The 12,933-nt window shown below is 38.6% G+C and overlaps 1 pseudogene; it reads left to right on the forward strand.

The window, feature by feature from the left end:
• The first annotated feature begins 10,696 nt into the window (after positions 1–10,696).
• On the forward strand, positions 10,697–12,572 carry LOC110328907 (annotated as a pseudogene).
• Positions 12,573–12,933: the final 361 nt, after the last annotated feature.

Raw genomic sequence — 12,933 nt, forward strand, 5'->3', positions numbered from 1 at the left:
AAAGTAAAGAAATGAATGGGATTTTAAAATTCATTTTTGAGACAGGATTTTCCTGTGGCACTGCTTCTTACTTGCTCTGTAGATCAGACTGGCCTCAGGGCCCCCTGCCTCTGAGTCCCTAGTGCTACAATTAAAAGTGTGCACTTCCATGGATGAGTGATTTTATGCATATTTAAAGAACCATTAGGAATGATATTGTACCAAGGAAACCTTCACAGTTTCCTGGCACCACTTCTATTTAGAAATTTGAAGAGTTTTAATTCTTCAACATACTATTCCAGCTGTCAAATAGACTAGAGTCTATCCCAAATGGTAATCTGTTCACTTGATTTATTACCTTTTATTCTGTCAATGTAAGATATCAAAGAAATCTGCATCTTTAGCATTTCCATAGGGTAACATATTTTGAAATGTTATTTGTAGATTTCTAGTTTTTTTGCTTAAAATTTCCAATTCATTCGATTTTGAAAGCTTCATTATAAAAGAAATGAGTGAGATTATAATGAAACATGATATCCTCCAGATACATCCATTTGCCCAAGAATTTCATAAATTCATTGTTTTTAATAGCTGAGTAGTACTCCATTGTGTAAATGCACCACATTTTCTGTATCCATTCCTCTGTTGAGGGACATCTAGGTTCTTTCCAGCTTCTGGCTATTATAAATAAGGCTGCTATGAACATAGTGGAGCATGTGTCCTTATTACCAGTTGAAAGATCTTCTGTGTATATGCCCAGAAGAGGTATTACTGGATCTTCTGGTAGTACTATGTCCAATTTTCTGAGGAACCGCCAGACTGATATCTAGAGTGGTTGTACAAGCTTGCAATCCCATCAGCAATGGAGGAGTGTAACATGAAAAATAAGGAAATGAAGACTATGAGGGATATGGGTCCATGACAGAATCACATTACAAGAAGTTGTTAATAGATGATGGTAACACATTTAATAATTATTATTCTATTCTTATAATTTAAAGGTATAGGGCTTCAAAATACAATTAAATATGAAGACTAAAACCATTTCTCTTCCTCCTCTTTGTCTTCCTGATTACTCTTCTTGTTCTTGTAATTCTTGTTCTTGTTTTTTTGAGTAATGGTTGTTGTGTAATTCTTTTCACACGGGGTTTCTCTGTGTAGACCTGGCTATCCCAGAACTCACACTTTAAATTAAGTTGGTCTCAAATTCAGAGATTTGTCTGCCTCTGCCTCCTGAGTGCTAAGAAAATGGCATGTGCCTAGAAAAACTATTGGTTCTTGAAATGGGATTTGGAATTTGAATTTGGGAAAAGAAACTCTATTTTTGATAATAAACCAGACTGTACAATGTACTTTTATATGAATAAAATTTCCACTGTATAGGTATAAAACTTTTAAAATCTTTTGGAAATTATGTGCTCTTATATTTTCTAGATCTCTTTTACATTTTCTAGATCTGATATTTGTCCACATTCTTACTTCTGTATCAACCAGTGTTTCCTTAGACTATGAGTTTAAAAATGCATGGCATCACCAATTTTATATTGAAGAAAATAATAAATATAATAAGAAATAAGAATAAGGTAAATGTGTCACAAATCACTGAGGGATGAACTCAAGAAAAGTGTTTAAAGATTAACAACAAAGTCATAGACAACCAACAAAAGTAGAGGCCAATGTTCTAGGGCACAGAGACAAATAGAAATAATATGAATCAAAGAATGAGGGAAAACATGAGTATATCAGACTGAGATTTGCAGGGGAATCTCATTTTGCCAATATACCAATATGTAAATATACTATATCCTTCCAGGTGTTAATAGAGTTTCAAATGAGTGATGTATATAACTATATATTTGAAACAAAGTCTAAGTTAATATGTTACATTGATAATAAAAAGGGATTTAACGAATATTATTAAAGTTTTATTTGGAGAAATTATAGATAGATAATTATGTATGCAGAGATTACAATGGTGTAAAATATGAGAAGTATATTAAGAATTTTAAAAATCTATATATGTGAATATAGATATTTATATAATATAACAAATGAATACAATGTAATGAATAAATCTGAAATTTTAAAGAAAGCTGAATACATGACTATTATAGCTTAAAGAATATAGAACCTTTTCTAAGTTATAGGAAGATTCATATGCAAATGAAAAAGTAAGGTTATGAATTGAAAGGATTCCAGAAAGGCAGTCATGTCAGTTGAATTGCTAATCTTAAGTCCAAATGCAAGTCAACATATTTGAACAAAAACAGTATCTCCATATTTACTTTCTATGCATTAAAAAATATAGTTGATAAATTATAACTCAATTTAGGTTAAATGTTGAATATTATGGTTATCCCTAATGTAGTCATGTTCTGTGATTTAGTGAAGTCAGTGAATCGAACAGATGTATTAGATGCATGGTGAGAGAGAATAAACAGCAAGACAAGTGATGTCCCTCCACTTTCCTGTTCTCAGTGAGAACTGGCATCAGGTGAAATGTAGCTAAATGCTTTCCTTCAGTATACCTTTCCACATTCCACAGACTCAAGGATGAGAATTTTCAAATTTTTTCATGACAATGATGATTTAACTCAGTACATTGACAAGCCCAAAGATGATGTATGAGATGATATTAGCTGAATATATATATATATATATATATATATATATATATATATATATGTGTGTGTGTGTGTGTGTGTGTGTGTGTATGTGTGTGTGTATATATATATATATATATATATATGTAACTCATATATATTATTAGTTTCATAGTGTCTGAAGCTATTCTAAAAATTCTCAAATGGTTATCTCTTCAAAGAACAGGCTAACTTAAGGACTCAAAACTCAGTTAGCCTAGATATCTAATCGATGGTTGGCATTGAAGAAAATCCAGCAAATATTCTGTAAACTGCCATGAGATATTGATATTTGACTCTCCGTGATACAGTTCAGTAAAGGCCATTCATGATAAAAATGTGTTATTCAATCAGATTTATATTTCTCAATTTCCTCTCTTGTATAGATTAGGAATGTTTTGGGAAAGTACGGTGACCTACAATTTTAATCCCTCTGCTTAAAGTCAGAAGCAGTTAGAAGTCTGTGAGCTGGAGGCCAGCCAATTTCAGCCTTGCCAGAAGTACACAGTGAGACCCCTGTATTTATCCTCAGAAAAACTAAAATTAAATAAGGTGTTCTTACTTTAAAAATAGTGGATTTATTTTTTCCCTTTATAGAAATGGTACAAGGGATAAGTTACTGATTTGGCTTAAGAAAAAGCTATTTCAAAGGATTAACCTTAGAAAATTAATCTTTCCAAATATTCTGTTTATAGGTTGTAGCTCTTTGTCTTTCTAAATTTGTAAAACTGAATGATGTTTCATAGAAAAAAACAATAAAGAAACCTTATGTTTTAAGACAAGTAATATTAATGTAATGCTATGATTTAGAAAACTGGAAGAAATACACATAAAATTTACAAGGAGAATGGGGACAAACCCAGGGAAATGAAATGATTAAATTAAACAATATTTCTGTCTACAGGTATTTGAATTTTATGGCTTATTTAGTATGAAAGCCCAAAGTAAAAATGAGATATTTTTCTTCTCAGCATTCAAATTTTCTTTCAGGGGTTATTTTATGTTGCTCTCTTCTGACTTTAAATAGGGTAATAAACAAGAAGTAAACACACTTGTTTAGAAGGTCAAGTTTCAGTTAAGTGTAGCTCACATACACAGGGAATTCACAGGAAACTTACTAACCAAAAATCAATTGAACCTTCTCTTTATAATGTAGCCTGATGCATATATCCCAGTGTAGCCTCTAAAAGAACATTTTTTACTCCATCTTAAATCCCTATAAAATTAAGCAGCAAAGCAAAACAAAACACACACACACACACACACACACACACACACACACGTGTGTGTGTATATGCATGAATTATGTATGTAGTTTAAAACAAACACACTCACATACATATACATATAAACATATGGTTTTCTCTGGGTATAGTAAAACATCAATAGTAGGTACTAACATGTACGCACTGGGTAACAATACTTCAACCGAAGGTCACCTAGCAAAAGAAACACACTTATTAAACAGGACCTCATCTTTTATTCTAGGCAATTGTTTGATGAAATAATAGTTCACCCCATGAGCCACCTTGCAGATATGAATGAGAAGAACTCACAAGTATTTTGTAGGCTATCTTATACTGCATTTTTAAAGAATCTCCATAAAGATCATTATTATTCTCTTCATTTATTTCCTGTGTGGTATTTTCTTATCATTCACAGCAGAATAGTAGTAATTCATATGTTATAAACTTATTTAACTTTCTGTAATCCTAGAACAACAAATTCCCTCATTGTGGATCCAAGACTGAAGGAAAGACCATCCAGAGACTGCCCCACCTGGGGATACATCCCATAAAGAGTCACCAAACCCAAAGAGGATTGGGAATACCAAGAAGTGCTTGCTGACAGGAGCCTGATATAGCAGTCTCCTGAGAGGCTCTGCCAGAGTCTTACAAATACAGAGGAAGATGCTTGCAGCCCACCATTGGACTGAACACAGGGATCCCAGTGGAGGAGTCAGGGAAAGAACTGAAGGACTTGAAGGGGTTTGCAACACAATAGGAAGAAGAAGATCGATCAACCAGACACCTCAGAACTCCCCGGAACTGAAGACCACCAACTAAAGAGTACACCTGGAGGGAGCCATGGTTCCAGCTGCATATGTAGCAGAGGATGGCCTTATCTGGCATCAGTGGGAAGAGAGGCCCTTGGTTCTATGAATGGTCCCCATGTAGGGGAATGCCAGAGTAGTGAGGAGGGAGTGGGTTAGGGAGCATCCTCATAGAAGAAGGGGGAGGGGGATGAGTTAGAGCATTTCCTGAGAGGAAATAGGGAAAGGGTATAACGTATGAAATGTAAATAAATACAATATTAAAAATACTGCTTATTTGACAAATTATTTGGTAAAAGTATATTAAAATTATAAACACAATAAATAGAATTCTTTCTGACTCAGTGAGATTTGGCAGATAATTAAAACTGATTCAAGAAAATACAACTCAAGAAAATCCTCATCATGTTTGCTTGATGAGAAAGACATTGAATGTAAAAATATCAGCCATGTGTGTTGCCCTGCCTTTCTTTCACATCTAGGAACTTAATTGTCCCTCACCTGGTTCCATTGTTTATATTAAACATGGAATTTTATCCCAGTTGATAAAAATCCTTCTGTCTTTAGAAGAAGTTGGAGAGAGTGACTGTCATAATCCAACTTGTTTTATATATTCAAGTAGCAAGTTGAGACCTAACTTGGCAATAAAATTTGAATGTGAATGTAGAAATGATTGAGGTGCCCAGACAACTGTTGTGTTAAAGCAGCTGTTGCATAGGTAGGTTTGCTAGAGGAAACTGTCCAACATGAAGTTTAATTTTAGTGTTGGTGTGTGGAAACACTACCTACATATGTCACAGAATCATAACAGAATCAGAGATTTATTTCCATTATCTCCACTATTTATTGTAATACAATTTACTATGAAGCAATAAGTTGTGCTTTAAACATCATTTAAAATAAATCCAGTATGCATATATGATATATACACACATGTACATAAAAATATACTTTATTAAAACAATAAAAAAATCTAAAGTATACAGTACTCATCAATTAAAACATGAATTAGAAATGATCTAATTGAAAATAATGTGTGTAAAATTATCAATAGTATTCTCATTTTATCTAACCCTAAAAAAATAAAAGTAACCATAGTATTTAAATTCTCCCCAGAAATACAGGTTATCATTTTCTCTAGGAAGCACACCACCATATAATTTTGTAAGATGTAGTAGTTAGAGAAAATAGAATATTGATCTGAATTTAGCACTCTTTCTAACTATAGTAATCCGGGTATCATCACACACACACACACACACACACACACACACACACACACACACACATCAAAGCTTTAGAAATTTTCAGATGAATATTCTGCTTTTGTGGGATGGCAGAGGCTAAAAAGAAGTCCATTCTCCCAAAGCACTGGGATTAAGCTCCCAAGATGAGCAATAGCTACCTACAACTCCAGATGCAGGAGACACAGTATCTTCTTGTGGCCTGCTTATGTATAATATTCAACACTCATGACACACAGAAAGACATACACACAGACCCTTACAAATAAAAACATAAAGATATATATTTTTAAGACTGTAGAAGTCAAATTTCTAAGTTATATGAATATGGAAAGTGTGATAGTAAGTGAAGTTACTCATACTCAGAGAAGAATTTCATGTTTTGCTTCATATGTGGGTTCTAACTTTTAAAAATTGGTATGAATATAAAAGACAAAGTGAAAAATGTAGTGATAAATTATGAAAAATAGTAAAAACACATAAGACGCAGCACTACATCTCATAGATCACATCGATCATGAAAGCATAAGCATGTCACTGGGGCTAGCAGGGCTTTTATGTAAGGAAGAGTAGATGTATGAGTGAAGGAAGAGGGACAACTGTGTCAAACTTCGTTCAAAAAGGTCCATTGTTGCCCAGTAGAACGTAATTCTTTGTATTCTAATTTCAGAAATGATAGAAAGTTCAAATAAACAGGGAGACTGAAAGATTGAAAAGCAAGCCACCATTAAGTGAAATAATCCCAGCACTTGGGAGGCAGAGGCAGAGGCAGGCGGATTTCAATGTTTTATAGATAGATAGATAGATAGATAGATAGATAGATAGATAGATAGATAGATAGATAGATAGATAGAGATAGAGATAGAGATAGATGTAGATATATAGATATAGATATAGATATAGATATAGATATAGATAAAACATTGTTTAATCTTATGTGTGTTCTAGCTAATTTGATTCAAAAGCATGTAATATCTGTAAAAGGAAGCTGCTAATAAATGATCAGGGTGTGGCATGGGACTGTATTAGGCTTACAAACCAAAGTATCTTTCCCTAGAATAGGCCTGAACTGCAGGCAGTACCCTTATTCCTGGCTAGCCCTCCATTTTCTCAATGCACTTGTAACCAGCCTCACAGGATTGATGATATCCTACAGAACTTATTTCTCTGACTGTCCAATACTGAAACAAAGGACCACAAAGCATGAGCATTTCCAGGCAGTCTTTTTCGCGGAGAGGAAAATGGTCTCAGCAAAAGAAACTTGTCTTTCTGAATGGGATTTCCCATTGTACTATTGGTTGATACTGACATCCAAGATCGTTCAAGGGTGAGTCAGACCATTGCTTGGTGGGTGCTTGAATATATAAATCCTTGGCTCAGCTTAAACACTGATCTCCCTTCTACAATGGTACTAAACGAGGAACATCTTTTCTCAATGTTATCATTTAAAATGAGTCTTCTTTTTCTGTTTTTCTGTGACTTTGACTTTTCTTTTTGGCTTACTGAGAATGGGGGTCCCGACTTTACTTGGGCAGAAGCTTCATTCCCCAAATTCAATAGCATCGGCCTTCAATAACTAGTCCTTCATGCTATCGTCTGAGTGTGAATTATTACATCGCTTACCAGTCTTTTCCAGTTCCTCCCTCATTTTTAATCACTTGCAGCGTCAGTGTTTTGTTACAGTATGAAGTACTTTGATTATCAAAATAAATAGTTAGTATAACTGGTTCTACTAACAGGAAGCTATGCAAATTATATGATGTATCCCCTTGACTGATCTACAATTTGCTCAGCGATTTAGTCAGACATTCTTCTGCATGAATCAGTGTGAGAGACTCTGGATGAGCTTAGCCTTTAAAAGGCTAACATTCAAAGAAGATAGAGATTTGAGTCCTCTACTCCCTCACAAACCCTTTATACTTTACATGTTGCTGTCTCTCATATCACAGAACCTACAGCCTCCTCTCATCTCTGTTGCCACAGAGACTTGACAAGTTGACAAGTACATACTGTATCAGAATTCTCTAGAGGATCAGAAATGATAGAACACACAAACATATATACACACACACCATGTAATATATATATATATATATATATATATATATATATATATATATATATATATATACACATACATACATGTTCTCTCTTGAACTAGAAATGTCTACTTTCTTTGGATACATATTTGTGTATTGTGATTTTTTTTTTCTGCGAACTCTCTTATGAGAGGAATTCTGCAGAGGCAGACACATGGGAGAATGTTTTGCTGAGAACAGACCCATGGTATTTTTCTGTAAACTACCTGGGAAAAGGGCAAGGATGTTTTCCTAGAGTAGATGCTTGAGAGAACATGAGATCTTTAGGTATAATCCGATAGACAGTGAACAACAACTCTGTGACATTGGTTTGCTTAGCATTCTTCACTGATCATCATTTATTACTTCCTAGAGAGAAATGCACCAAAGAAGTTCTCCTGATATTCTAGAAGCTTCTTGCTGCTTCCACAGACTTTGGCCAATTGACAGCCTAGTGGTTTCTTCTGGATTAAACTGATAAGCTCCTCTTAACTACCCAATTTTGCTTACATACTGACAAGGCCATGTGTAACTCTCACATCTGTCCTCCTCTGCCTTTGCTTGCTGGATCCCCTCCCTCAGACTTCTGATTTTTCTCCCATAATGTCTTTCTCTCTACCAGGGAGTCCCACCTTATACTTCCTGCCCAAGCTATTGGCAATCAGCCCTTCCTTAAAGCCGATCAGAGAATGCTTAGATAGATGAGCAAGGACAGAGACTCACCTTCACACAGTGCACCCCAACAATTTATTAGAATGCTGTACAGGATGTTATTTAGTTATTACAACAATTTTGTCTACCAATGCAAGGTGCATGAATCCAGTATTCCAGAATCTCAATCCAAGTAAATAGGTTCTCTTGACAGTGAAGAAGTGGACTTGAGGGCAAGAGGAAAAGCAATGGCAAACAGGCAGAGCAAGAGCTAGAGCAAGAGTGAGCCAGTGAGAAAGAAGAGAGAGGTAGGGAGGGAGCTACGGAGGGAGGGAGAGAGAGAGAGAGAGAGAGAGAGAGAGAGAGAGAGAGAGAGAGAGAGAGAACTTCCGTTTCCCAAGTCCTTCATTTAGGCTGCCACTAAAATTTGTGTCCCAGGTAATAGGTGGATCTTCCTACCTCAAAAGATGTAAAGGTATATCTTTCCACCTAAACAGATTTGGATTAACGATGACTTTTCCCACTTCCAATGACTGAATTAAGAAAAACCGTATCACAGTTATTTTATTAAAACACAACTATTTGGGGTTTAGGTATTCTAATTGTAGTCAAGTTGACTACTAAAAATAGCCAAACACAATAACCTACTTGTGTGCTCTTCTTTAGAAGAGACATTTTAATCTGTGAACAGGCTGCTGTGTTGTTGTTGTTGTTCAATTTTCTGTTCTTCTTAAGCCCAAAGTGAGATCTGGCTCAAGGTGAAGCCCCAAGGCCTGACACTATTACTGAGGCTATAAAGTGCTCACAAAAAGGAGCCTATCATGACTGCCCTCTGAAAGATCCAACAAGCAGCTGAAAGAGTCATGCTGACCCTGTGGCAACTTGAAGGTCTCTTGTTTTATTAAAATGTTCCATTTTATTTCCATTTAAACAAAACTTAAAAACTTGGATTCTTCTGGTCTTTCACTTGTTGTCTTCACCCTGGAATGAGGCTATCTGTTCTTTTAGCTCTAAAGCTTGGGGACTCAGGATACAGGTTTACGTCATTGGCTTTCTGTTTGTTTCTTCACAGCTCTCAGCAATTCTTCCTCTGTCTCCCTTTTCCTTTCCCTTTCTCCCCATCCTTCTCTCTCTTATGTCTTGTGTTTATGTTTGAGTGTGTGTGTGTGCCTCACATACTTTCCTATTAAATATATCTGTAATGCTAACGTTTTTTCAGTGAACAAATTCTTACTGCATATCCTTTCATCTAAAAGATCCTGACAGAGAGTTAAAAAAAAAAAAAAAATTTGAGCCCCTAGACCTGTGTCCAAAATAGCCCCATTGTTCCAGGATGCCAGGTGTTTGTGGTTTTTGCGTTTCTATAGCCCAATGCCAGGTGTTCGTTGTTTCTGTGGCTTTATAAATCCCTTACCCCTTGAGATCCTCATTGACTCCTCTACCCCAAGATGGGATACAAGTAGTTCCCAGTGCACTGGTCTTTCCCATATAAACCTCTTGAAGTTTGCATTTCTCCTGAGTGATTTGGGGTGTCGCCTCTCCTGAGTCAGAATGTGGGGGGAGTCATCACATTGTGGGTCTTTCATCTGGTGCATGGGACAGGAATCGTGACCACCCATCCCCTCTTGAATGTGTGCACGCCAGTCAGTGTCTCTGTTCTGAGTGTCTGTTTTCTGCTTTCTGAAACGAACATGAGCTTGTTGTGTTGGTTTGTTTATCTGTGTCTCGTCCGGGATAGCACGGCCACCCTCGTCTCTGAAGACCCACTTGGAGGTGGGATTTCTTGGCTGAAACTGTTTCTGTGTACCAGCAAAGTTTGGAAGTTTCTGTTTAAAATCCCAACATCTCACAGGAAATGGAGACCCAAGTCTGGAGAAGAGAATCACTGACTGCCACTCTGGGGACACCTCGGAGCCAGGGGAAGGACTCCAGGAGTCCTACTGGGTCTGGGGTGAGGACCTTCTGCATCCTTGGATTGGTTTTGTATATTTGTCAGTCTTTGTGTGTGTATCTCTTGTGCCTGTTTTGTGTTTTTTCCTGACTTGGACGATGGGACAGACTGTGACAACCCCCCTAAGTTTGACATTAGATCACTGGACTGAAGTCAGGTCCAGGACCCACAATCTTTCAGTAGAAATCAAGAAGGTACCTTGGCAGACATTTTGTGCTTCTGAGTGGCCAACATTGGACATGGGCTGGCCACCAGACGGGACTTTTGACTTGACTGTAAACTTTAAAATTAAAGCCTTTGTCTGTCAGGACGAACCTGGGTACCACCTGGACCAGCAGCCCTACACAACTGTGTGGCAAGACCTCATCCATATTCCACCCCCATGGGTCAAACTGTGGATCCCGCAGTGGAAGCCAGGCTCCTGAGTCCTGCCTCTCCACGGACCAAAAGTGAAATCGAAGGTTCCTCCTGAAATGCAGCCTTCGCCTCAGCCCTCAACTCCCCCCAAGATCTATTCCTAGATTGAGTGGCCTCCTGAGTGGCCAGAACCTCTTTCTTCTGCTCCCTATCCCTTGCCCCCTCTGGCCCCTTCGCCTCCACTACATCTAGACGACGCACAGTGTCCCTTTGCAGATGAGGTTCCGGACACCAGACACCACGTCTGCCTTTCCTTTGTGCACAATGGGGCCACCTACAGACCCTCATTCTCTCCAGACTCTTCAGTACTGGCCATTCTGGTCAGCTGATCTCTATAACTGGAAATCTAACCATCCTACATTTTCAGAAAATCCAGCTGGACTAACCAGCCTGGTAGAATCATTAATGTTCTCTCATCAGCCCACTTGGGATGATTGCCAATAGCTTTTGCAGGTTCCTTTCACCACGGAAGAAAAGGAAAGAATTCTCTTACAGGCTCGGAAGAATGTCCCAGGGATTAACAGGGCCCCAACCAATTTGCCCAATGAGATAATCGTAGGGTTCCCTCTCAACAGACCTGACTGGAACTACAACACAGCTCAAGGTAGGGAGAAGTTGACAGTTTACCGCCAGGCTCTGGTGGCAGGTCTCAAGGGAGCGGCAAGACTCCCCACTAATTTGGCAAAGTAAGAGAAGTAATGCAGGGGCCAACTGAGCCCCCATCCGTTTTCCTAGAGAGGTTGATGGAGGCTTACAGATGCTACACTCCCTTTGACCCGACCTCTGAGGGTCAACAAGCTGTGGTAGCTATGGGTTTTATAGGGCAGTCAGCATCAGACATCAAAAGAAAGTTACAGAGACTGGAAGGGTTACATGCCATGGTTTTATAGGGTTTAGTTAGAGGCAGAGAAAGTGTATAACTGGAGAGAAACCAAGGAAGAAAGAGAGTGAAAAGCAGACACTGGGCACGAGAATGCTCTAAGAAGAAGGGGAAGGCCCCTAAATTCCTGGCTCTAGAGGATGATGTTTAGGGGAGACAGGGCTCTCTAACTCCCTCCCCGAGCCTAGGGTAACCCTAACTGTGGAGAGGACCCCTATGGACTTTCTAGTAGACACCAGGGCAGAGCACTGTGTTGAAACAACCATTGGGAAATCTCAAACACAAAAAACAAAACAAAACAAAGCATAATAATTGGAGCCAAAAGCCAGAAAAGATACCCTTGGACTACTGCACGTACTGTAAACTTAGGTAAAGGACAAGTGAGTCACTCTTTCTTGGTCATCCCTGAGTGTCCCACACCGCTTCTGGGGAGAGACCTTTTGACTAAACTGAAGGCCCAGATCAGATTCACTCAAAAGGGGCCTAGAGTAAGTTGGGAATCTCCTGCCTCCATGATCCTGGCCCTACAACCTGAGGAAGAGTATCGCCTGCATGACTGTACGAAGGGGGGGGGGGGTGCAGACCTAAGAGACAGGCTGAATGCCTTCCCTAGGGCATGGGCAGAGACTGGGGGCATGGGGATGGCTGTCAGAGTACCCCCGTGGTTGTGGGACTGAAGAAGCTTTATCTGCCAGCCCCCAGACAGATGGATGACCAATGCCCGAATGACTCACTATAAGAGTCTGTTGCTGACTGAGCCGGTAACGTTTGCTCCTCCTGCTATCCTCAACCCTGCTACCCTCCTACCTGAGACAGAAGACTCCTCCCCTGTCCACTGCTGTGCTGACATCCTTGCCGAAGAAACAGGGGTCTGGAGTGATCTGTGTGATCAGCCATGGCCAGGCGTTCCAAACTGGTATACAGATGGAAGCAGCTTTTTGGTGGCGGGTAAAAGGATGGCAGGGGTGACGGTGGTAGATGGCAAATATGTGGTGTTGGCCAGCAGCCTGCCAGAGGGTACATCGGCCCAGAAAGCCA

Source organism: Mus pahari, chromosome 11 (genome assembly GCF_900095145.1).
Source record: "Mus pahari chromosome 11, PAHARI_EIJ_v1.1, whole genome shotgun sequence".
NCBI classification, from domain to species: Eukaryota; Metazoa; Chordata; class Mammalia; order Rodentia; family Muridae; genus Mus; species Mus pahari.